Below are 23,155 nucleotides of genomic sequence, written 5' to 3'. Positions count from 1 at the left end.
AGGCTCAAGTGAGACTTACGCACCGAGTGAGTGCAATGGTCATTCATTGTTATGATTAACAATGTAATGGGTTTGGAGATTTAGTCTATTGATGGAAGATAAATTACTAAAATAAGCTAAATTAAGCAATTTAGAGAAAGTACATGCTAACAAAAATAGACAAGAACCTATAATTATCAAAGATGAAAAGCTTGAAATTGTACTAACCTGCACAATGAATCTAAAGTTGTTCTAACAGGAACAAGATCTAGGAACAAGAAGCCTAGGATGTTATGTTCAATATAATTCAGACCAAAATTTTGGCTTATAGTCTCATAGATCTTGACTTATACTCTCGTAGATCTCGATCTTGACATAAAAGCTCTAACCATTGCACTGCCTACACTTGTGCATTAAAAATACGAAAAAATATTATGGGACTTAGGGGTTTACCTTGGTCAAACCCTTGCGTAGGAATCAACCTTGAAAATGAAATAAGGTTGCATAAAATGAAAGTAAATACTAAAGGTAAATATGAGATCTATCTTTTCAATACCTTCGTGAATCAATATACTAGATCATGCATATTCATGAAGAGGCTTAAACGTTGCTTTGTTGACCTTTGAATGTAGAGAGGAATTGAGGATGCCTTCACAAATGCATGGATCTATAAATGTCACTCTTAGATATTCATTGTTGTTATTCTTGATTGAACACGTTCTATGGTGGAAGTATGCATGAGGATGAACAAAAGATCTTCTTGTTTTCTTGGTAGCTCCTTGACTTGGACACCATGGGAAAGAGGCTTTATAGAATGGAAAATATTGCCTTCAAATTGCCTTAGATTCTTGAAGAGAGCCTAGATCTTGGAAAATTTCCTTCAAATCTTGAATGTTCTTGATTACTTGGTTGCTTTTTTATAATATTGGTCTTCAATTATAGATTGTGAAAAGATATTTCTTTTTTACCAAAATGAAGAAAGATAAGGCATTTATATATATCATCACACATTTTGGGATTTAAAATTAAGCCAAGCCAACCATGGAGTTTAATTTCCTATCAAGAAACTACAACAGGGTTCTAATTCAAATTTGTATCTAATCCTCGAAAATAAAATACCCTGGGCATTTTGTTCCTAGGAAAAAGCATGAGGATTAAATTGGAAGCTGGGAAGATAAGGAAGAAGTCATGTTAGGGGGAATTGGTAGTTGGGTCAAGCATAACGGACATGAATTTAAGAAATTTTCAAAATAGGGCCTAGCTAAGAATTTAATTATGGGTTTGACTTTAAGGATGGTATACATGCGTAATTTGGAATTAACATATGATAGGATATATGTTGATGGAAGCCCAAGGCCCAATTGTCACAAAGTTGGGTGCCTTGATAAATAGCCCAACACTAAACTATAACATCAAGATTTACCCTATAGGAGTGAGTAGGTTCTACAATTAGATAGCATGGTTTTCATCTAATGATTGATGTGTCAATATTGAAATGAAGCGATAATACATTCGCTGGATGATTATTACCCAAGAAATGGGACATATTACAAACAAAAGGAGATTAACAACCAATAGTATGTACTTGAAAATTTCTACAAGCTCAACAACTTTGAGGAAATATAGGAAGATGTTATATGCTAACTACTTACATCATACATAATTAAGCTCATACTCATTCAAAGTAAGCCTACTAATTCCTACATAAATTGTTACACCTAATAACATTATATTGAACTACTAGATCTCAGTAATTTAATTTGACGTTGTGTTAACAAGAGGACCATGCCGTAATGTAGAAATAATCAATAAAAATTTGGCCAGGTACTTTAATAACTCATAGGGTTTCATAATCCACAAAATGAAGTAATATCAATGGCCTTGATAGCTTCACTAACTCCAAATAGCAATGAATAAAATAATATAAGCAATCAAAATACCAACATTGTCCAAACTTTAACAAAATGATAGATTCTCATGTTAAGATAATATGATATATCAAGAAATTATTCAATGTGATGAGATTTGAGGTAGCCCAATCACTAGGATCTCTATGATGTCTTCCAAGAGCATAACTTCAACAAACACAATCAATACAAGATATCTAAGGTAGACCAATCACTAGCTCATGTGTACAAATCTACTATAGATATTTGTAATTAACATGGCCAAAATGCTCATGACAATTCTTGCTCATTGTATTTGCATGAGGAAAAAGAGAAACACATGTAGAATCAAAGCTCTCAAAGCCATCAAACCTATATAAGTGAGTCTTTGAATCAACACTCCCTTTAGAAATAACCAAATTAGAATATAAAGGTCTCAAATAACTACACCATGTGGTGAGAACTCAATTGTTTTACCAAAGCCAAAAGGACAATCTGATAAACAAACATGAGGTTCATAGAAATAGAAGGAACTAAAAGAACATCCTATAGAGAACCACCATCCACTAAAATAGTGCTAAACATTGTAACTAAAAGTTGTGTTGAGTCATCATTTGTAATATGTAAAGTGTCACTATGAGCAACTGAGGCAACCAAATCATGCGAGTGTGTCATATGGTATGAAACACTTGAATCAATCATCCATGTGGCAGTAGAAGGAAAATATTATGTAAAACAAGCATGGCCTTTCCTTGTGGGAGAAGGTGGTGGCTTCATAGAATCAATACTATATTGTTGTATGGCTTCCTCTAGAGTTGATGCAAACCCTAGCAAAATTGTATGAAAAGCTCTCTGCTTCAAACAAGGTATTTCTTATGAAGTGTTTATTCAAAATGAAGATGACAGAAGGTGGACTTGTTACAGAAAATTTAAACAAGTTTAATACAACTACTAGTCAGTTATCTTCTATGAATGTTAATTTTGATGAAGAAATTAGGGCTCTCTTGTTTTTGTGTTATTTTCTTGAAAGTTGGAATGACTTGGTCATGGAAGTGAGTAATTATGTTTCTGGGTCTAATACCTAAAATTTGATGATGTGTGTAACAAATGAATTTTCTTAACTAAAAGAAAATAATTAATATCTGATTTCAAGTAGAAATGAAAGTAATTATTCAACTAATTTCTGGAACATAAAATTCATTTCATGAGATATTAATTGAAATAACGATTAACTGAAATAATGAATAACTAAAATAACAATTTCCTAACATTCTTTGTATATGAGTAAAATAAATTGCTACCATTTTACTATGATGCAAGAGGAAATAAATGCATAGCAGGGATATAGAAAGAACATACAAAAAAGTAACTGGTGAGTCTTTAAATGGTTGTGCAAGCCTTGGCTTGCAAATAAGAGGAGAAGCATTGACTTAGGCTCAACCTCCCAACCATAGACCTGTTAAGATAAAACCACGGATAGAAATAACAATTACATGCAAATATAACCAATAACAAAAAATAATAGATCACACAGAAAAGAATACAAGGCACCAAGATTTAATGTGGTTCACCCAATCCTTGGGTTACGTCCACCAAACAACAAGTCTGATCTTATTACAATCCAATGATTATAACCTGATTACAATCTGTAATCCCTTATAGCTCAATACCGCTGCAAGAACCAATTTTGCATAACAACTTAATGAAAATGCCTAACCCAAAGCCCTTTTATTCAAGTATTTTATGCTGCTTTAGGGTTACAACATGTCGGCCATATATCGGCCACAACGTTGGCCACGACCCAAAAAAAAATTTTGATTAGTCACCACAAACTAACAATCTCCCACTTGGGGACTGATCAGAATCCACACTAAACAATAAGACCATATCCATCCCCACACATTCATTTGAAAAGAAAGACCTTCCCTACCCCGGGGTTAGGATTGGGGTACTACTAGTCCAGCCATCCAAACAATATCAATGTTTAGAATGTCTGCATAGTGATGGATGGGCATGTCTAAATAATTGGTAGTACCGACATCATGCGATATTTAGAAGGAAAATATGCTTTTAACGACTTCGGCCAAGGTTTTTAGATGGTTTTTAATACCTGATCACCACCACTCGACTTGACCACAGGAAAACAATATAAATGGACATGCATGAGCTATTAAATAATTTTTTTTTAAATAATATATTTATTGTATCACATCTAATTTGGTTTCATGTTCTTGCAGATTTCTTGATGAAGGGTGCTCCTCTTAATACCATAAACCATAACAGAAACAAAGAAATAACAAAAAATGTGAGAACAAAATATGGAATTCTTATTTGCATCACAAATGTGGAATTACAAAATTCACAAGTACAATATGCTAACCCACATGGGTGCCTTCATTATTGTAATCTACAAGAGAAGCTATGAATCATCACCTAGAGCTGTCTTAGACAATGTGCGAACCTTTCTTAAATAGGTAATTTTATGCTACCTGGGAAGGTTCTAGACATTGAAACTTAATACCTAGGGCTGACAGACCCTAACAATACATATAGAGTCAGCCAAATACATCTTTGACAATTATTTTAGATATTTCGGGTAGCCCAACTTTGAAAGCCCATAAATCACAAACTGTTGCTCTGATTGGCTATTATAACCACTTTTCGAAAACACTAGCTTCTGATCTACAACCTAAGAATTGCATTAGCACCCTTCCATCAAGTTTTAAGACCTCATTTAGGCACTCTAAGGCCTCCAACAGTGAACCTGAAGACTTTTCTACAAATCTTTCCACCGAAATTCTACAATAACTTCTCTAATACTTAAGCTAGAGCAATGAGTTTTTTATGGTAGGCTTACACTCTCAAATGAACCTTTTATGTACAAAATGAGAACATTTTGAGCTCATATGACAAACTTACCAAAAATAACAAGTTACCGTAAATAGTAATAACCCTATCTACTAGTCTTTATTAAAATAAAAAACACTAAAAATAAATTAATTTTTTTGGGGTGATGCAAGATTTCTCTTACACCCAGGATGATCCTACATGATTTTCTCTCACTTACCAAAAATAACGAGTTACCATAAATAGTAATAACCCTGTCTACTAGTCTTTATTTTAAAAAAAAAACACTAAAAATAAATTAATTTTTTGGGGGTGATGCAAGATTGCTCTTACACCCAGGATGCTCCTGAATCAGCTTCTTCCTTGGCCATATAGCCAAGTGAGTCCCAAGTGTTTAAATCTTAGAGTAATCCAACTCTTTTTGCTAAACCTGAACTGGTGTAAAGAATATTACAAATTTCAGTATGTCATATCACAGTCTTTAAGACTTGAGGACTGATCTTTAATGAACTTTCAAGGAATATAATTTGATTCAAAAATCCTTAATTAAATAGAGACATATGAACATATCATGAACATTTGATCTTGACTCATGAGCATGGAAAGAATAGACTCATCGGATATCTATTCAATATTGCACTACAATAGTAAAGCATGAATTTTCGTGCACTCATTTCTTACTATTGTAAATTTGAACATAACTAAAAATATATAGCAATTCATGTCTGGAAAAGCTGACCACATAACCTGTCTGGTAAACATAGGCTTGGCTTGACTATGTGCAGTCGGTTCTTCTTGATGTGAGAAACTAGAATGCAAGCTCAAGGAAAAAGTGAATACGACTTGTCCTTGATCATATGCAGCAAAATAGAATGAGGAAAACATAGGAGAGCAGAGGTAAAAACATGCAAAAGAATGATGTTTTGGTTCTCTCGACTTGCATAATTAAAGGAGGCATTAGAAAATAACAAAGGCTTCCAAGAAGCCGTAACTTTTGAGCAGTTAAAGTAAAGAAGAAAAATTATCTTCTTGAGTCACTGATAACATATGCCAAGTGTACATTTCCACCTCTTACAAGGAAATAAATAAATATGGAAGAGAATTCAAAGGTTACAAATCAAAAGGATAATTTATAAACATATACATTTACTTATACATATATATTTTTATTAAGATGGAATCATATTTTATGTTTATCCAAGGTTGTACCTATTAAGTATGTACATCTAAATACATGTTTCACCTAAAAGATTATTTTATTTGCTTATCCACTCATGGTGTACATGCATTAATTTTGTGTATTTTAATAGATATAATCTTTTATAAAATAATACTATGGCATCACCTTATTTTTACATCTATGTGCACGTACATAAATATGTATTATATTGAAGAAATGAAAATATCAACCATAAGCTATTAGAGGTATGTACTTTAATTAAGTTAAAATCATTAATGTTTTTAATGTTTATCTAATAGCTCATGTGTGTCCAATGATTGTATCATGTTATTCAAGTCGCTGGGTCCTTACCAAGATAGTTAGAAGTCATACCTGTCGATCAAATAAATGGACTAACATAGTATCCCATTCCGTAGATCCTATTGAGCAATGCTTCTCCCCTTCGTATGCTCCTGTAATCACTTGTGCAACATTTTCTACAATAATAACAAGTTCCATGATAATTTCATAGTAACATTTAACATAGATATTAGCAAGGAATTTAATTAATAACCATAATTTTGAAATAAAGCAACTGCTAACTACTATCATCATCATATGACAAATAATGGATAACAACCACCATCATTAAACAGTTAGACAAAATAATTGATGACAAACAATTTCATAAGATACAATGGTTATGTTTAACTACCCTTTTCACATGAATAGGAAAGAGAAATCCATTCAACTCAACAACTATAATAATTTAAATTAGGTCAAAAATTTGGATGTAACAATGTGATTGGTGTTATTCTAAGTAAAGATACTCGTAGAAAAAGCTCAAGTGGATCCACATTAGGAAGTGTTTTGAATGCACAAAGCAGAGGCAGAATGACTAAAAGAGGAAACAATTATGGAAATCATGGTAAATCAAAGGGGAAGAGGTCAAAATCAAGAGAACCAAATGACTACTGATGCTTTGGAAAACAAGGACACAAGAAGAAGGATTGTTGGACTCGAAAGAACAATGAAGGAGACAAACAATAAGGGGACAAGGAGGCAAATGTGGTAAGTAGTAAATCCAAAGAGGATGCTTTGCTTCTTTCTTTAGAAAATGTTGATGGTTCATGGGTTTCAGATTCAAGGGCTTCATTTCATGCTACTCCCCATAGAAGTTATTTCTCAAACTATGTCCAAGGGGATTTTGGGCTTGTTTATTTGGGGGATAACCAAAGCTGAGTAGGAATTTAATTCCAGTAGGAGGGTTGTGTGGTTACTTTTAATGACAAAAATTGGAAGGTTTCAAAAGCTTCACTTGTAGTAGAAAAATGTGTGAAAGTAGGCACCTTATCTTTGTATCGGTCATGTTTTTCCTTCTACCTTAATTATTTCAGAGAAAAATGAATGTTCATAAATAGTTGTTGTAGTTGAGCAGGAAGAATAAATAGTTCTTATAGATTACGATACACTGTTATGGCACAACATACTTGGTCACATGAGTGAGAAAGGTATGAAATTACTTCATTCAAAGAAAGTTTTACTAGGTCTTAAATGTGTTAGTATGGATTTCTATGAAAGTTGCGTGTATGGAAAACAAAAGAGAGTGAGTTTTGTGAATAGTGAGAACAAAAATAAAAATGAGAAATTAGATTGTATGCATACAGAGGTATGGGGACCAAGTTAGGTATCTTCTCTTGGTGGCTCTCATTATTATGTTACATTCATTTATGATGCAACTAGAAAAGTATGGGTTTATTTTCTTAGACAAGAATCTGATGTATTTTAAACTTATAAGAAATGGATATGCTTGGTTGAAAATGAGACTGGTAAAAAATTTAAATGTTTCAGATATAATAATGGTGGTGAATTATTGCAGTTATGAATTTTAAGATTATTGCTCCACTAATGATATTCATAGACATAAAACTATTCCAAGAATGCCACAGGAACATGGAGTGGTTGAATGCATGAACACGACAATAATTGAGTGTGCAAGGAGCATGAGGTTGCATGTTGGGTTTCCCTTAAACATGTGAGTGGATGCTATCAATACCAATGTATATTTGATTAATAGAGGTCCTTTGGGTTGTGGTATTTTAGAGGAAGCATGGACTGGTAAGAAAGTGAGTCATTCTTTTCTTAAAACCTTTGGGTGTGAAGCTTTTGCACTTATAGATTATGAAAATAGAACCAAGTTGGAAGCTGAGTCAAAGAAATGTGTATTTGTTGACTATGACCTTGATAAATTTGATTATATGCCTCAAGATTTTGAAAATCATAAAATTGTAAGAAGTAGGGATGTCATATTCAATAAGAAAGTGGTGTACAAAGATTTGTTGCAACAATAAGAGGAGAAAGAAAATAATTATGTAGTGTTGGATGATACTCAAAACGATGATGCTGTAGCAGTCCCTCATGCTCCACAACAACCATAACAACAAATATCACACACCCTAGTGAATGGTATATGATCAACAAGGCTAAGCAGATCTCTGGACAAATTTTCTCACTCTTGGTATTCTATTTTATTGATAGATGTTGGTGAACTTGAATGTTATAATGAAGTCATGTAGGTGGATACAATGATTTAGTCAGAGTCAACAATGATGAAAGAAATGGACTTCTTGTTAAAAAATAATATTTGGAATTTATGTAAGTTGCCTACAAGTAAAAGGGCTTTACATAATAAATGGGTTTATATGTTGAAAGAAGAGGATGGAGGTAAGAAAAGATTTAAAGGCAGATTAGTTGTAAAAGGATTTGCACAGAAAAAGAGCATTGATTTTGATGAGATATTTTCTCTTCTTATTAAAATGACTTCTATTCACACTATTTTAAATATTGTGGCTACTAAATATTTTCATTTGGAGAAGCTTGATGTTAAAATACCCTTTCTCCATGGTGATTTTGATAAAGAGATGTACATGGAACAACCATAGGAATTTGAGGTCAAAGGTAAGGAGAATTTAGTGAGCAGATTGAAGAAAAGTTTATATGGCTTGAAGCAAGCACCTCAACAATGGTATTTGAAATTTGATAGTTCTATGCATGAGCATGGTTACACTCAGTGTCATTTAGACCATTGTGCTTATTTCAAGAGGTTGGATGATGATAGCTACATTAGTTTATGTTTATATGTTGATGATATTCTTGTAGCCCAGTCTAACATGGATCACATTACAGGGCTGAAATGACAGTTAGCACATTCATTTGCTACGAAGGATTTGGGGGCAGCAAAACAAATCCTTGGTATGAAGATTTGCAGAGATAGGAAAAATAGAAAATTGACTTTATCTTGGATTGATTATATTGAGAAGGTGTTGCAACATTTATCTATGGAGAATGCTAAAGTTGTCAGCACACCTTTACCTGTTCATTTAAAATTGACTAAGGAGACATGTCCAAAGATACATGAAGAGGATGACAAAATATCTAAGGTACCATATGTTTCAACTTTAGGAAGTTTGATGTATGTCATGGTATGTACTAGGCTAGATACTGCACATGCAGTAGGAATTGTTAGCAGGTATATGGGTCATCCTATAATTGAGCATTAGAATATAGTCAAATGGCTTCTTAGATATTTGAGAGGAACATCGAGTAAATGTTTACATTTTGGGGTCTCTACTATTGATTTACAAGACTATGTCAACTCATATTTGGCAGGGGATCTTGATACCAGGCAAAGTACTACAGATTATGTATTTACTATTGGTCGGGCAGCAGTGAGTTGGGTTTCTTGGCTATAGAAAGTGAATGCTTTATCTACTATAGCAGCAGAGTATATTGCTGCTATAGAGGCGTCTAAGGAGATGATACGGCTTCAATTATTCTTGAAAGAATTGGGGCACCCACAAAGGGATAATTATTTGTTTACAAATAGTTAGAATGTCATTCATCTAGCCAAAAATCATGCTCTTTATTTGAAGACAAAACACATTCAGTTGTAGGACCATTTTATTGGGTTAGATTTGGATGTTGGATAGTTAAAGTTGGACAAGAAACATATAGATAATAGTCCAACATATATGTTTATAAAGGTAGTGGCAAGGGAGAAGTTGAACTCTTCAACTTTGGTTGGTCTTCTCGACTAAATAGAATAAAGGTACAACTGAGTCTAGGGTGGTTTAATCTAGTGGGAGCCTCATGGAGTAGCGGCATTGTTATAGGATCAGTCTCCAAGTGGGAGATTGTTGTCTAGTGTGGAGCCTGATCAGTCCCCAAGTGGGAGATTGTTTGTTTGTGGTGAGTGATCATGAAAGTACCGTACATACTCCATAATTCCATAAAAAAATTTAGGCTATTTTATTGATATTTTTTGGTCAACATGTTGCAACTAATTTTAACCCTAAAGCGGTAAAAATACATGTACAAAATAGCTTAGGGTTAGGGATTTTAGTGTGTGTGATGTGATAGTAGCTTCTTGTGATGTTGTTGAGCTATAAGGTACTATGGATTGTAATCAAGATGAAATCACTGGATAGTAAAATATTGGACTCGTTGTTGGTAGATGTAGCCTAGGAATTAGGTGAACCATGTTAAATCTTTGTGTCTTGTGTTCTCTTCTATGTGCATTATTATTTTGTGATATTGGTTATATTTTCATGTAATTGTTATGTATGTCTCTTTAATTCCTAAACACATATTCATTGATTGACAAATATGAGAGTTGAAGTCCTTGGATTTGAAGATTTCAAGAACTTGTATGAAACTGACCCTAATTTGTAGAACCTTGGAAAGCTTGTAAGAAATACATGATAGATGAGCAAGAAAAGTGTATTGATTATTTAATTTAAGAAGATATACTATTTAAGGGAATTCAGTTATATGTACCAAGAGGATCTATGTGGGATAATATCATTAAGGAGAAACATAGTGGTGGACTTGCAAGACATTTGGGATTGATAAGATAATGAAGTTGATTGCAAAGAGACACTTTTCCCACATATGTATAAAGATTTTTTGAGAATGGTGAAGAATTGTTGAATTTGTCAAGTATCCAAAGGAAGTAGTTAAAATTTTGAATTATATACACCTTTTCACATTCCTTGTAGGCCTTAGGAATATATTAATATGGATTGTGTTCTTCGACTACCTAGAACAGAAAGAGGTGATAATTCTATCTTTGTAGTGGTTGATAGTGATGCAAGAGCATCGAGCTTGAATTTTGGTGGAGTTATGCTTTTCATGGTTAGTAATGTGTTGAAGACACATTGGAGAACCTTTCCTCATGATTTCATAGAAATTGGATGGATTGAGTTGAAGTTTGAGCATTTTTACCTTACTGCTAGAACTTTTTTTTATGGTTTCTAGGTGCCTATTGTGGGCCATATAACTAATTTTTTACAATGAGTTAGAGTATGAAAATTTTAGGGGTTGTAGAGGACCTAGAATAATACCTACAGTTCGAAGCACAAGTTCTAATTCAATCAAAGTTGGGAGATATCACGAGTTTACTCGTGTATTGATTTTTGGATATTTAATTGTTGTTGGAGGCTGACTTTTGGCATTTAATTTATGTATGGGTATTTAATTTGTGTTGTGGCCGACTTATGGCTTAGTTGGGTATAAGTTGGGGGTCTTATGGAGTCTTTTATTCATTCATTTCAGAGGAGTGAATCTAGAGAGCAGCTAAAGGGTGAGTTTTCTTGAGTCTGTGGATAGAGCATCGAATGTGAGGCAGTTTAGAGTAGGATTTTGATGGAGTTGTGAAGGTGTGGACAGAGCGTCGAATGTGAGGCAGTTTACACTTGGATCTTGGATAAAGTTGGAGTAGAGCTAGGGCTGCAACATGAAAACAAGGAGATTGCTTGGTGGGCTTGCGAGCACAAGTTGAGATCTTCCTTGGAGGTTTCTACTAGAGTGTGGAACTAGACTAGCTAGGGTTTGGATTGGATCTTGAGGGATCTTGTAAAACTATTACTTGCTTTGTATTTGGTTGTAATTGAGAAGGCCTAATACCCTAGCACATTTCATGTAATCATTTATATTTTATAAACAAAGAGTTGTGAATTGGTATTAGATATGGAGTTATTGCTTCATTATTATGGTGTTTTTGTTGTGTGGCTATTTGTTGGGGGCTAGGACATCTCCTTTGGGGATTCTCCTAACTTGTACTACATCAAGTTGTATCAGAGCATAGTTGTTCCTAAGTGTATAAGAAGATCATTGAAGTGTGAGGCAGTTTGTACCAGGACCTTGGTTAGGCGAAGTGAAGGTTGTTCCTGAGTGTGTAGATAGATCATCGAAGTTAAGGCAGTTTGGACCAGGACTTGGGTTGGAGAAGTAGATCTGAGTTGATCTTGATTTGGTGGTGGATTTTCTTTTTGGAGTCCTAAATCTCTTGGTTGTGAGGTGGAAAATCATGGTTCTGACTTGCAATTGCAGAGGGCTTATGGATGGATCAATGGATGCGAAGATGAAAGTTTGATCTTGTTAAGGCATGATTGTAGAGAGTTTGTGTATTGTAGATCTGTGGTCTTGGACTTGTGATGTGGTCCCTGATTTTTCATGCAAGGTGGCAGGTTGTGATCTGACTTGCAAACAATTTAGTTTTGTCACAAGGAGCATGGGAAGAATTTGTTGTAGAGGGTTTACAAAGATCTTGGGAGATGGCTCCAAGAGGATTGGACCCTGAGATGATGTGAATCTTTATTATGTGGTGGAGAGGAAGTTTTCTGAGATGTCTACTCAGGTTGAAGCTAGTTTGGCTAATCGGGTTAAGGAGGTGGGTTGCTCAGTTTGAAACTAGTTTGGTTGATCAAGATAAGGATAGGATGAGGAAGTTATTCCATAGATGTTTGTGGAGCTAGAGCCTACCGATCCAGAAGAGAGTTGTTTGGTCAGTTAAGAGACTTGTTCATAAGAGAAGATGACATAGCAAGGTTGAGGTGGAAGAGGTTGGTTTTGCTAATCAGTTTATGGAGTCTGATGCAAAACTTGTAGAGCAACTAGAGGTTGTTGTTGAGGATATTCCTAACCTTTTTGATGTTGGGATGGAGATTGGTTTTCATGATCAGTTGGTTGAGTCTGACATGGAGATTGTAGAGCACTTGGTTGTGGATGATCTAGTTGTTGTTGGCGGTCAATTATGTGTTGCAAAGCATCTTTTTGTGAGAAATGAGATTGTTGGTGTTGAGATTTTGGCATGTGATGATAGAGATCTACATATTGTTGGTGATATGGAGTTTGTTGCTACTAGTGTGGATTCACTAGTTGCTGATGTGGATGAGGGTTCGTTGATGACATATTATGTTCAATTTGTTCTTAAGAGTGAGCATGCTAATTGGATAGTTGAGATTCTAGTGTTTGATAGTGTGATGTAGATATGGATGATGTGCAGATTGGTTCTATTGACTTTGATGAAGTGAAAGCCTTTGGTAAAGATGAAGTTGGTTGTAGATCTTTCTTTGGGCATCAAAGTATGGGACATACTTTTTTATTTACCTGGGGAGTCTAATGTAGGAGCATTGAGCTTGGATTTTGGTGGAGTTATAATTTTCATTGTTAAGGATGTGTTGAAGAAACATTGGAGAACCTTTCCTCATGATTTCATAGAGATTGGATGGATTGAGTTGAAGTTTGAGCATTTTTACCTTGTTGCTAGAACTATGTTTTCTGGTTTCTAGGTGCCTATTGTGGGCCATGTAACTAATTTTGCACAATGAGTTAGAGGATGCAAATTTCAAGGGTTGTAGAATACCTAGAATGCTACCTATAGTTTGAAGCATGAGTTCTAATTCAATTGAAGCTGGGAGATATCATGATTTTACTTGGGTATCAATTTTTGGATATTTAATTATTGTTGGAGGCCAACTTTTGGCATTTAATTTATGTATGGGTATTTAATTTGTATTGTGGCTAACTTGTGGCTTAGTTGGGTATAAGTAGGGGGTCTTGTGGAGTCTTTATTCATTCATTCATGGAGTGATTCATTCATTTCAGAGGAGTGATTCTGGAGAGTAGCTGAAGGGCGAGTTTTTCTGAGTCTATGGATAGAGTGTTGAATGTGAGGCAGTTTACAACAAGATTGCGATGGAGTTGTGAAGGTGTGGACAGAGTATTGAATGTGAGGTAGTTTACACTTGGATCTTAGATGAAGTTGGAGCAAAGCTAAGGCTGGGGTTGGAAAACAAGGAGATTTCTTGGTGGGCTTGCAAGGACAAGTTGAGATCTTCCTTGAAGGTTTCTACTAGAATGTGGATCTGGACTAGCTTGGGTTTGGATTGGATCTTGAGGGATCTTGTAGAACTATTACTTGCTTTGTATTTGGTCATAACCGAGAAGGCCTTATAGCCTAGCACATTGCATGTAATTAGTTATGTTTTATAAACAAAGAGTTTTGATTTGGTATTAGATCTAGTTATTGCTTCATTGTTATGGTGTTTCCACTACATGGTTATTTGCTAGGGGCTAGGACATCTCCTTTGGGGATTCTCTTGCCTTGCATTAGACAGATTTTCTAAAATGACACATTTCATACCTTGTAAGAAGACATCAGATGCATTATAGATGAAAAACTTATTTTTCAGATAGATTGTGAGATTGCATGGATTACCTAAGACTATTGTTTCTAATAGAGATACTAATTTTACTAATTCTTTTTTGAAAGAACTTTAGAAGAAGTTGAATACCAAGCTTAAGTTTAGTTCTGCCTTTCATCCACAGACTGACGGACAAACTAAAGTTGTAAACATAAGTTTGCATATCCTTTGTATATTTGGGACTTCATTTTGGGACAAGTTGAATTTTCATATAATAATTTTATAAATAGAAGCACTAAGAAGGCTCCTTTTTAGATTATAAATGATGTGAGTCCTAGAGGAACTAAAAACTTGAGAAACTTAAATAAGGAGTTGAAGCATAGTGTTGAAGCCGAGGAATTTGTAGACTTTATAAAGTGTTTGCATGAAGAAGTAAGTAAGAAGTAATCTAAATAAAAATGACTGAGAGTATAAGGAAAGAGAAGACATAAGACTTTTGAAGTTGGAGATGAAGTAATGATACATTTGAAGAAGAACATGTTTCTAGTTAGGACATACAGTAAGCTAAAAATGAGGAAGTTTGGGTCTTGTATGATCTTGAAGAAACATGATAATGGTAATGATTTTGAAGTTGAATCTCCTAAGGATATGGATATTTCACCTATGTTAAATACTTTAGAAATATTTTAGTATTTTGAATCTGATGAAGAGATATTTAATAAACATGATTATCCTAAGAAGAAGGTAGAGGAAATTGATAGAGTTTTAGATACAATAGTTAGTAAAAGCACCAAAGGAAAGGATTACAAAGAGTACTTGGTTCAATGGTAGAATAAATCTATTGAAGATAGTTGTTAGATATCTCAAGCTGAGTTGGATCTTTATGACACTTTTCAGATCATTAGGGCTTCCTAATGTGGACATTAGTCCTTATTTACCCCAGATGTCTGATGCAACTTCAACAATCTTGCATCAACCAAAAAGAATTCCTTTTAATGTTCCTATTTGTTGTTTGAGGAATGACCTTTGCTATTTGTGTTTTATCTTTCTATGCAATTGGTTCCTTAATCAAACATATTGAGGATCCTTGTCCTATGCTCACAAAAACTACTTCATTCATCTATTGGAATTGTCCTTTCTATTTGCTTGCAGTGTGTTCTTTCATGAAACTGAAGTAACATGTGGATTTGTCTTAAGAAAGGCCCCATATTTGTCCTTGTATAAGTTAATGTGCTAGATTGTAAGGTCATTGATTCCTCCTTCGGGGAAAAACCTATATTTTGTAATAATTTACCTAGCAGGTTGACTTGTGGTCTTGTTGGCTATATATTTAGAGATCTAGGATTAGGAAAATTAGAATGAAGTTAGATAAAAGGAAATAATAAAGATTTGGATCTGTAAGCTCGAGCTTCTAAGCTCACAGATTTTATTTCAATTGTAAATAATTACAACTAGGTAGGCCTTATGCTACGCATGTTGAATGAAGATTGTCTCATCATATCTACATCCAATTCTTTATAATTTCTTTTGGTTTCACCTATATTGTGTTGGCTTCTATGTGTAATTCTAGCGAGGGTATCTTGGGAGTGATTCTTTTTGTCCAAGCCTTGCATCGATTACATCATAAAGATGAAACTAAAAGCTATCTGAAACATGCAAAGAAATCAAACCCATGGCATCATCCATCTTATTATTATGTTGCACTACCTCAAAGGGTGTGTGTAGAATTGGTTGCATTCTATCTAAATAAAACCACAAACCTTTTGAATGGATAAGTCATGTCATGATGGCTTGCCATGTATAATAGTATTGTGGGGTTAGAGGGTCTAGACAGGAAGAGGTTTGGGCCATTTTTTTAGAAGGGTTTGTTTTTTAGTAATTTCTTATGTAAATGTCAAAAACAAGAAATACAAAATTCCCCGCACAATGCGAAAATTGAACACTATAAGGTATCAAGGATTTCTATGGCCTTGGGGGTTGCTTCTTGGATCATGTGTGGACCTGTATTTATCCCTGTGTAAGTTAATTTGCTAGATCATAAGGTCATTGATTCCTCCTTTGGGGAAAAACCTATATTTTGTAATAATTTACCTAACAAGTCAACTTGTGGTCTTGTTGGCCATATATTTAGAGATCCAGGATTAGGAAAATTAGTATGAAGTTAGATAAAAGGAAATAATAAATATTTGGATATGTAAGCCTGATCTTCTAAGCTCGTAGATTGTATTTCATTTGTAAATGATTGCAACTAGGTAGGCCTTATGCTATACATGTTGAATGAAAATTGCCTCACCATATCTGCATTCAATTCTTTATAATTTCTTGTGGTTTCTCCTATATTATGTTGGTTTCTATGTGTAATTCTAGCGAGGGTATCTTGGGAGTGATTATTTCTTCCCAAGCCTTGCATCAATTACACCCATAAAGATGAAACTACAAGTTATCTTAAACATACAAAGAAATCAAACCCATGGCATCATCCATCTTATTCCAATGTTGCATGACCTAAAAGGGCCTTTATAAAATTGGTTGCACTCCATCTAAATGAGACGATAACCTTTTTGAATGGATAAGTCATGTCATGATGGCTTGCCATGTATAATAATAATGTGGGGTTAGACGGTCTAGACAAGAAGAGGTTTGGGCCATTTTTTTAGAAGGTTTTTTTAAAAGTAATTTCTTATGTAAATATCAGAAACAAGAAAAAAAATTGCCCCCACAATGCAAAAATTGAACTCTAAAAGTAATGTAGATAGAGGATATAGGAAAAGAAAAAAAATACTTTAGATTGAATAATGTGTACCTTTGAAAATTTATGATGAAAACTAGTAAAGAATATGATAGAGCTTAGTAAGAGCTTTCTAATGCTTATTTCGTATAAAAAAATTGGAGCTATTTTGAGAAAGTTAGGCCATTTGGAATGCATAAAAGATTAACTAGCTTCAATAGCATAAACATACACCAAGATGGAGACCACTTCTAGAATAAACCCCATTAGAGTGTTGGGCTTAGAATGATATTTTCCATGGTATCTCGTTTGCCCATTTTTGACATCTTATGCTCAAGATATGGTTATTTTTGAGTAAGTACATCCAAAATGCAAGCATAGGGCTTTAAAAAACCCTTAAGGGCTAAAACAATAAGCCCCTCGATGCCATATGACTGCATAAGGGGTTGGAGATGGGTCAATGACACATGAGTGTTGTGATGGTGGTAGAATTCAATGAAGGTAGTGTGAAAGCCTCGTGCTAGTGGCGACTGAGCACTAGTCATGTGAAAATGGCTGGTGATTATTTGGTGGTTGTATGGTGGCTACTGGGCTACACTTAATTAAAATATGACAATGCTTTACAAAAAGTACTTTAAAAAATTGCATCGTAATGTATGTCAAGGGTCATATGACCTATTAGAAAAAAAAAATTGTTTCTCTAGGCAAATGTGTCCAAATTAGACAAGTTGTATATCAAAATACGGGTTTTGGTTGTGAGCTCAATAGTGACATCTATTTTTGTTCAAAGTGCACCAAAATTTAATAACCCCCATATTGCAACAAAAGAAAAACTTAAAATCACATATATGATCCACTCAATCCCTCATCTCTCCAATTCCTTCAAAGCTAAAGAAGTTAAAGCACATCCACCTCTAATACCATGTAGAATTTGGGCAATATAAATTCATAGAACCTAAAGAACACTTGCATGCAATAACCTATCATAGAGAAGTAGAGAGAAGAAAAAGACAAGGCTTTGAATTTGACAATATGCAAGATTATATTATCAGACTAAAAAGAATAAGTAAAATATACAATGTATCAATCCTTATAGAAGGAGATCAAAACCCAAGAGGGAAACCCTAAAAGGTAAAAACATATAATAATTAATATAATTATTAAATTTAACTAATGCAAGAGCATGAAAGTGAAATCTTAAGATGGTAGTAAAGTAAATTTAATTAATATAATTAAATTAATATAATTAAATTAATACTTTAAACAATTTTTGTGAATGCTTGCTATTGGTTTCTCTCTCAAATCTAAAACATGTACTCAAAAGATGCAATAAACATAGAAACATAAACATACATAGTAACACTAGATTTGTTAATTAGGGAAACCCTTGATCATAGGAAAAACCCTTCTGAGAATGATGCCCACAATATGATGTACTAATATAAAAGTTCCTCAAGAAAGAATGGGCTTTGTTAGTAGCCAATGAAGTATAATCATTACATATGAGTCCTTATTAGTAGGCTTTGAATTCCTATTAGGAGATTCCAACCCTGTTAGGAGCTCTTCCAACCCTAATAGGAGTTGACAAGAAGACAATTGAACCCATTGTCCAAATTGATTCTATAATGTCTTCACTAAACAATCTTGAGGATAACATATCCAAGTTCATAAACTAAGTAAACAATAAATTCTTTTCCAATACTATTCCTTTGAAGCTCATAATACATCCTCAACATTAATCACTACGCTTATCTCATCAAATTTGCATCCAAAGCTTGCATACATTCATAGTTATACAATGCTACACTTACAACCAAGGAAACAAAATGTCCTTCATACTAAGTCCTAAAAATAGTATTGAGTAAGTCTTGAGGATTTCTCAATTTACAATGAATAATATAGGACCACAATAATATATCACATTACATGTTACATTACAATATACACTTCCCATAATGATATTAACAATAGTTGACCTCTTAGGAACAATGCACTAAACAATCTTCTTAGAATGAACATTTGATTCTGCCATGTTAACCATAGCATCATGAACATATCTTCTACCATAATCCATGCTCACAGAATGATCTTTGGCCTCACCAAAAAGATAGAACACAATTACTAGAATTTGTTTACCAGAAATTCGCTCTGAGAATAGTCTCCACAAAATCTTCTACAACTCATGTTAATCTAAATATCTCTTTCTGCAAACATAAACATAACATCAAAACACATTCTTGAATTGTCTTCTAACTGTGTAGAACACAACTATCTGACCACGAACCTTTTAGAATGAATCATCCTTTACAACTATGACTGAACTACCTAGAGAACTGATATGTTGACATTAATGACAAACATGGTCATGAATGTAACACATAAGAACTCAATCATTTCTTTGAAGTATTAACAATCTCCCCCTTTGGCATTGTTGACAACATATGATGGAAAACATCAAAGTACCATGAATACCAAAATAGATTTCTTCCTCATCCACCTTTTCTCCCCCATTCATACCACTCATTAATGTATAAACATATATCTCTCTTATAGATAGGTTTTAAAGAGTTTTTTCATGTTCTAATCTCCCCCATTGATCAAATCTTAATGTTTTTCATGTATAATTCCCCCTCCCCCCAATTGGTATCAATAAAAAAGGTGTTATTATGCCAACTCAATCATTTCCACCATAATCTTTAAAAGCTCTCAGAGTATCCAAAGACACTATTTCAATACCATTACCAAGAGTCCTTAATGACTCAACTCAAACATAGATACTCCCCCATAGAAGAAGCGTCAAGCATCTAGTCACAATAAAAGAATAGTGCTCTGATTCATATTGGACTGATGCAATCTTTCCTTCAACTACTTTAAAGAAGGTTGTGGCATAACCCCAAGCATACCTCTCAAATATATCCTTAGCCAAAGGTTTTGTGTGTATGTGTTATATCTTCTCCTTTGTGCTAATATACTCCAATATGATCTCTTTCTTTGCTTCCTTTTCTCTCAAAAAATGATACTTAATTGAAATGTGTTTTCTCTTTGAATGTAACGATGAATCATTTGACATGCTAACTATACTAGTATCATCATAATGTATGGTAACAAGATCAGTAAAATCTATTCCAATATCCTTCAACATTTGCCTCATCCAATTTATCTTATTATAATTGTTTGTTGCTACTACATATTCTACCTCTACTGTACTCTGCAAAATATAATCCTATTTCCTACTTAGCCAAGAAACCAATCTACCTCCCAAGAAAAATGCTCTACCACTTGTGCTCTTCCTATCATTGACATTTCCTGCCCAGTCACCATTAATGTATCCACATAATGTGAAATCATGTGATAACCCATAATATGAAATTCCTTCCTAAGTTTCTAAAAATTCTTTTTATTGCTGCAAGATGTTTCTATTTAGGATCTGCTTAGAATCTTTCCATAATTCCAACTGCATTAGCTATATCAAGTCTAGTATGTGTCAAATATTACAATCCTTTAATTTTTTATATGTACCTTTTTTGTAATGCACTAGGAGATTAATCTTTGCTTGATAACTTACATCTTGTCACCATAGGTATTCTAACATGTTTACAGATTTTCAATCCAGCTCTTGCCAGCAAGTCCTTAAGATACTTACTTAGTGATATGAAAATGACATCCTTATTCTAAAAAATTTGTAATTCCAAGAAATATTTCATCTCATTAATCATTATCATCTCAAATTCATTCTTAATATCTTCATAAAATGTCTTTCTAGCTTCGTCGTTATCTCCAAAAATGATGTCATCCACAAATACTACAATGATCAGTAAACCGTCTTCATTCTTCCTTAAATATAAATTATTTCTTCTTTACCTTTTAAATTCCTTAACTGGTCAGATGTTTGTCCAACCTTGCATACCAAGTTCTAGGTGTTTTCTTTAGTACATACAATACTTTCTTCAATCTCCAAACCATATCCTTTCCTTTTGTCAAAGGATAGACATCAAGTTGTTCAATGTATACCTCTTCTTCAAGTTCTCTATTAAGAAAGGTTGACTTAACATCTATCTAATAAACCTCGAAATTATTGTTAGGTTGTATATACCAAAAACATTCTAGCTATCTCCAATCTAGCAACAGGTGCAAAAGTTATCTCAAAATCAATTCCTTCTTGTTGTGAATAATCTTTGCATACTAACCTTGTTTATTTTCTCAGTTCTTCACCTTGCTCATCTATCTTATTTTTGAATACCCACTTTGTTCCAATTATGTTCTTGTCTTTAGGTTTAGGAAATAATTCCCAAGTTTTGTTCTTTTCTATCTTCTCAAGTTGTTCTTTCATAGCCTTCATCCAAAATTTATCTTTACAACATTCACTGATATTCTTAGGTTCAAGTTGAGATATTAAACATAATTATTCACTAACCTTGTTTCTTGTCATAACTCTTTCGTTTGCACTCCCAATGATTTGGTTTACAATGTGAATTTTTGCAACATATTTAGGTGTTCCTTGCTCTACTTTGACTTCTATTCTATGTTATTATCTTGGTTCAGTTCCTAGTTCTCCTCTCTATTCTTTTCTTTGTAACTCATTTTGTAAATTTGTGTTAATTATAGAAAAAAATTCCTCCTCAACATTCTAATTGTTAGTCCTTTAATTAGTCTCTCCACCATAAGCATAATCAAGTATCATCTCTTGAATTGTAAACTTTTCATCAACTCTCACATTAGCACTTTCAATAATAGTCTTCAATCTTTGATTAAAACATCTATATGATTTACTCTTTAATGAATATCCAAGAAACATATCTTCATCGATTCTAGAATCAAACTTCCCAATATCATCACTTGTTTTGATATAAGACTTACTTCCAAAGATTCTAAAGTATTTCAATGTAGGTTTCTATCCAAACCAAAGTTCATAAGGTTTCTTACCAATGCCTTGTTTAATATGCACTCAGTTTATTGTGTATATTATAATGTTCATTGCTTCTCTCCAAAATATATGTGATGCATTATTCTCAAACATCATTGCTCTAGCTGTTTCACTTACTAATTTGTTTCTTCCTTTTGCTATTCCATTTTGTTGTGGTATTTTAGGAGCTGAAAGTCATCTCTTTATACCATTATCCTCACAAAAGATGTCAAATTATTTTGAAATAAGTTCTCCTCCTCTATCTGATCTCAAACACATGTTCTTCAAACTAGAGTCATTCTCAACTCTACTACTGAACACCTTGAATTTATCAAAACCTTAAAATTTCTCTCTAAGAAATGCTACCCACACCATCCTAGTAAAATCGTCAATAACAAGAATAAATTACATTTCACCATAAAATTCTCTTATTCTTGTAGGACCACTCAAATTTGTGTGTACAATCTCCAACTTTGTTGTAGTAATAAATATTTTTCTTGGAAAAAAACTTTTCTTCTACTTTGACATCACATATTCTTTGCAAACCATGTTAGAAGGTTTCACAATCTTAGGAAAATATATTACTGCATGTGATGTACTGATCTTCACAATGTTATCAAAGTTGATGTGACAAATATTTTATACCATAACAACTATCTATTGGAATTCTTTAGAATAATTGAGAGGGAGGGTCGGGGGGGTGAATCAGTTATCCAAGGTCCAGATGTACAAATAAAATTGAAAAATACCATAAACAACTATCTATTGGAATTCTTTAGAATAATTGAGAGGGAAGGGGGGGGGGGGGAGGAGGGGGGGCCAAATCAGTTATCCAAGATCCAGATGTACAAATAAAACATTTCAATTCCTAGAAGACCCATATCCATAAAACCTTATCACTCATGCATCTATTAGATCATACAATGCTTAAACTTGGTAGGTTCCTGTCCTAAGTCAAAACAATTTTGCAAAAATGTAAACATGAAACACCATAAGAACATTCACATAATTTGACATAAGGATTTTACGTGTAAAACCAATTTTGGAAATACCACTAGTAATATGTTAATAATTCTCACTCTTCTGAAGTGATTCTCTATGAAAGGCCAACCTTGTTAAAGATTACAATATATATTGTTAAATGTGACCCAAATAAAGGATTTCAAT

The sequence above is a fragment of the Cupressus sempervirens genome, chromosome 5 (genome assembly GCF_028749045.1).
Source record: "Cupressus sempervirens isolate cs-2001-9-10 chromosome 5, ASM2874904v1, whole genome shotgun sequence".
Lineage (NCBI taxonomy): Eukaryota > Viridiplantae > Streptophyta > Pinopsida > Cupressales > Cupressaceae > Cupressus > Cupressus sempervirens.
The sequence above is the reverse complement of the archived record's forward strand: the minus strand, read 5'-3'. Positions refer to the sequence as shown.